The sequence below is a fragment of the Delphinus delphis genome, chromosome 5 (genome assembly GCF_949987515.2).
Source record: "Delphinus delphis chromosome 5, mDelDel1.2, whole genome shotgun sequence".
NCBI classification, from domain to species: Eukaryota; Metazoa; Chordata; class Mammalia; order Artiodactyla; family Delphinidae; genus Delphinus; species Delphinus delphis.
The window spans coordinates 131,032,900-131,038,153 of NC_082687.1; the positions used below are offsets into that span (position 1 = coordinate 131,032,900).

The 5,254-nt window shown below is 36.9% G+C and overlaps 1 pseudogene; it reads left to right on the forward strand.

Annotated features, from left to right (window-relative positions):
• The first annotated feature begins 1,188 nt into the window (after positions 1-1,188).
• On the forward strand, positions 1,189-2,365 carry LOC138414094 (cytochrome b-c1 complex subunit Rieske, mitochondrial pseudogene; annotated as a pseudogene).
• The last annotated feature ends 2,889 nt before the right edge of the window (positions 2,366-5,254 follow it).

Here is a 5,254-nt window from a genome sequence, read left to right on the forward strand (position 1 = left end):
GGCAAAAAATGAGCCTCAACACATTTAAGAGTATAGAAATAATTTCAAGCATCTTTTCTGACCACAATGGCATGAAACTAGAAACTACAGAAAAAGAAATAAGAAAAAAAATGATTACATGGAGACTAAACAACATGCTACTACAAAACCAGTGATTCAACAATGAGATGAGAGGAAATTTAAAAATACCTTGAGACAAATGACAATGAAAACACAACCATACAAAACATATGTGATGCAGCAAAAGCAGTTCTTAGAGGGAATTTCATAGTGACATAGGTCTTCTTCAAGAAAAAGAAAAATCTCAAATAACCTAACCTACCAACTAAAAGAATTAGAAAAAGAACAAACAAACCTAAAGTCAGCAGAAGGAAAAAAAAACTAAAGTCAGCAGAAGGAAGAAAATAATAACGGTCAGAGAATAAATAAAACAGAGATTTAAAAAATAATTTTAAAAAATCAATAAAACCAAGAGCTGGTTCTTTAAAAGGGTAAACAAAATTGACAGACCTCTGGCCACACTCACCAAGAAGAAAAGAGAGAGAAGCCAAATAAATAAAAGAAGAAACAAAAGAGGAGAAATCACAACTGATACTGCAGAAGTACAAAAAATCGTAAGAGAATACTATGAACAATTATATGCCAACAAATTGGACAACCTAGAAGAAATAGACGTTTCTAGAAACATACAGCCCACCAAAACTGAATCAAGAAGATATAAATAATTTGATCAGAGCAATCACTAGAAGTGAAGTAGAATCTGTAATAAAAAAAAAAAACTCCCTACAAACAAAAGTCCAGGACCAGATGGCTTCACAGGCAAATTCTATCAAACATACAAAGAAGAACTTATACGGATCCTTCTCAAACTCTTCCAAATGACTGAAGAGGAGGAACACTTCCAAAGATATTCTATGAAGCCACCATCACCCTGATACCAAAACCAGACAAAGACACTACCAAAAAAGAAAATTACAGGCCAATATCTTTGATGAATATAGGTGCAAAAATTCTAAACAAAATATTAGCAAACCAAATCCAACAACACATAAAAAAAGATCATACACAATCACAAAGTTGGATTAATCCATGCATCACAAGGATGGTTCAACATGCACAAATCGATCAATGTGATACACCACATCCACAACAACAAAAAAGACAAAATCCACATAATCATCTCAATAGATGCAGAAAAAGCATTTGATAAAATTCAACATCCAGGCTCGGGCCCTGTTTGCACCCATCCTGTTGGCCACGTCCTTCAGGGTGGTGGGCACACTGCAGCTCCTGGTGCAGGCTGCAGTGTCCACCGCCTCAGAGTCACCAGTGCTCGATGTGAAGTGGTCCTTCCTGTGGACCACTGAGTCACTGAGTGGCCAGGCCATGGGCTGGCCTTTGGTTGCCTCTGGGGGCCTCAATGTCTCTGCTTTTGTTTGTTATTCCCATACAGACATCAAAGTGCCTGCTTCTCTGACTATTGTCATGCTGAAGTGTTAGATAGTACAAAGTCTTCAAAAGAGAGCAGTGAGAATGGATAAAGAAGATGTGGCACATATATACAATGGAATATTACTCAGCCATAAAAAGATACGACATTGAGCTATTTGTAATGAGGTGGATAGACCTAGAGTAGATAGACAAAGCGAGAGAGAGTCATGGACATATATACACTACCAAACGTAAGGTAGATAGCTAGTGGGAAGCAGCCGCATAGCACAGGGAGATCAGCTCAGTGCTTTGTGACTGCCTGGAGGGGTGGGATAGGGAGGGTGGGAAGGAGGGAGACGCAAGAGGGAAGAGATATGGGAACATATGTGTATGTATAACTGATTCATTTTGTTGTAAAGCAGAAACTAACACACCATTGAAAAGGAATTATACTCCACTAAAGATGTTAGAAAAAAAAAAAAAGAGAGCAGTGAGGATAGATGTCATCTCTCAGTTTGTTTCCATCATGAGTGCTTCTGCTGATGGGCTGGCCATGTCGAAAATTGAAATCAAGTTATCTGATATACCAGAGGGCAAGAACATGGCTTTCAGATGGAGAGGCAAACCCATGTTTGTGCACTATAGAACCAAGAAGGAAATTGATGAGGAAACTGCAATTGAAGTGTCCTAGTTGAGGGACATACATCATGATTTAGAACAAGTAAAGAAACCTGAATGGGTTATCTTGACAGGTGTTTGCACTCATCTTGGCTGTGTACCCATTGCAAATGCACGAGATTTTGGTAGTTATTACTGCCCTTGTCATGGGTCACAGTATGATGCACCTGGCAGGATCAGGAAGGAGTCTGCACCTCTCAACCTTGAAGTTCCCTCACATGAGTTCACCAGTGATGATACAGTGATTGTTGGTTAGAGACCTGGACTCAAGTCACAGCCTCCTTTCAGTCTTCGTGTCAGCTCAGAAGAATTATTTGAGAACAAACCTTCTGTACTTTGCATTAGCTGATTTGAAATATTTAAGACTTGCTAATAGTGTGTTTGCAAACATGTAAAGTAAATTGAATTTAATGTTGAGTACTTTCAAGCATTCACCTAATAAAGCCACTGTTAAACATTTAAAAAAAATTCAACATCCGTTCATGATAAAAGCTCTTACCAAAGTGGGTATAGAGGGAACATATGTCAACATAATAAAAGCCATTTATGACAAAGCCACAGCCAGTATAATACTCAATGATGAAAAACTGAAAGCCTTCCCAGTAAAATCTGGAACAAGACAAGGATACCCACTCTCACCACTTCTATTCAACATAGTATTGGAAGTCCTAGCCAAAGCAATCAGACAAGAAAAATAAATAAAATGTATACAAATTGGTAGGGAAGAGGTAAAATTATCATTATATGCAGATGACATGATACTATATATAGAAAGCCCTAAAGACAACACACAAAACCTACTAAAACTGATAAACAAATTCAGCAAGATAGCAGGATACAAGATTAACATACAGAAATCAGTTGCATTTCTTTATACTAACACTGAAATATCAGAAAGGGAAAGTAAAAAAAAAAAAAAATCCCTTTTAAAACCACACCAAAAATATAAAATACGTAGTAATAAACCTGACCAAGGAGGTGAAAGACTTATAAGCTGAGAATTATAAAACATTAATAAAGGAAACTGGAGATGATTCACAGAAATGGAAAGATATCCCATGCCCTTGGACTGGAAGAGTTAACATTGTTAAAATGGCCATACTACCCAAAGCAATCTACAGATTTAATGTGATCACTAACAAATTACCCATGACATTTTTCACAGAACTAAAACAAATAATCCTAAAATTTATATAGAACCACAAAAGACCCAGAATTGTGAAAGCACTCCTGAGGAAAAGGAACAAAGCAGGAGGCATAACCCTCCCAGACCTCAGACAATACTACAAAGCTACAGTAATGAAAACAGCATGGTACTGGCACAAAAACAGACATATGGATCGATGGAACAGAATAGAGAGCCCAGAAATAAACCCACACATCTATGGTCAATTAACACATTTTTGATGGGGGATTTTTGCAGAAACTAATGCCTGTGGCCATAATTTGTCTCTGGTTAAAAATCTTCAACAAAGGAGGCAAGAATATACAATGGGAAAAACACAGTCTCTTCAGCAAGTGGTATTGGGAAAGCTGGACAGCCACATGTAAATCAATGAAGTTAGAACACATCCTCTCACCATACACAAAAACAAACTCAAAATGGCTTAAAGACTTAAATATAAGACAGGACACCATAAAACTCCTAGAAGAGAACATAGGCAAAATATTCTCTGACATAAATTGTACCAATGTGTTCTTAGGTCAGTCTCCCAAGGCAATAGAAATAAAAGCAAAAATAAACAAACGGAACCTAATCAAATTTACAAGCTTTTGCATAGCAAAGGAAACCATAAACAAAACAAAGACAACCTAAAGAATGGGAGAAAATATTTGCAAATGATGTGATCAACAAGGGCTTAATTTCCAAATATACAAACAGATCATACAATTCAATAACAAAAAACAAAAAATCCAATCAAAAAATGGTTAGAAAAACTAAATAGACATTTCTCCAAAGAAGACATACATATGGCCAATAGGCACATGAAAAGATGGTCATCATCACAAATTATTAGAGAAATGCAAATCAAAACTACAATGAGGTATCACCTCACACTGGTCAGAATGACCATCAAAAAAGTCTACAAATAACAAATGCTGGAGAGGGTGTGGAGAAAAGGGAACCCTCCTGCACTGCTGAGGGGAATGTACGTTGGTGCAGCCACTATGGAAAACAGTATGGTGTTTCCTCAAGAAACTAAAAATAGAGTTGCCATATGATTCAGCAATCCCTTTCCTGGTTATATAGCCAGAAAAAAACTATAATTGAAAAATATACATGCATCCCTATGTTTATATCAGCACTATTTACAGTAGCCAAGACATAGAAACAACCTAAATATTCATCTACAGATGAATGGATGAAGATCTGATATTTATACAATGGAATATTACTCAGCCATAAAAAAGAATAAAATAATGCCATTTGCAGCAATCTAGATGAACCTAGAGATTATCATACTAAGTGAAATGAGTTGGAAAGAGAAAGAAAAATATCATATGATATCACTTATATGTGGAATCTAAATTATGACACAAATGAACGTATCTATGAAAGTGAAACAGATTCACAGATATAGAGAACACACTTGTGGTTCCCAAGTGGGAGGGAGGTGGTGGAGGGATGAATTGGGAGTGTGGGGTTAGCTGATGCAAACTATTATATATAGAATGGATAAACAATAAGGTCCTACTGTAGAGCACAGAGAACTATATTCAGTATCCTATAATAAACTGTAATGGAAAAGAATATGAAAAATATACATATATAACTGAACCACTTTACAGTAGAAATTAATACAACATTGTAAATCAATTATACATCAATAAAATAATTTAAAAAAGAAATGTAGCTTTATGGTACTCAAGGATGAGAGTCTGCAAGGCATTTTAAGATCTACAATAGAAAATTACTCTACACCATAAAGTCTTTTAAGCATTTAAAAGACTTGAGGGACTTCCTTGGTGGCACAGTGGTTAAGAATCTGCCTGCTAATGCAGGGGATGCGGGTTCGATCCCTGGTCCGGGAAGATCCCACATGCTGCGGAGCAACTAAGCCCGTGCGCCACACCTACTGAGCCCATGTGCTGTGACTACTGAAGCCTGTGCGCCTAGAGCCCATGCTCCACAACAAGAGAAGCC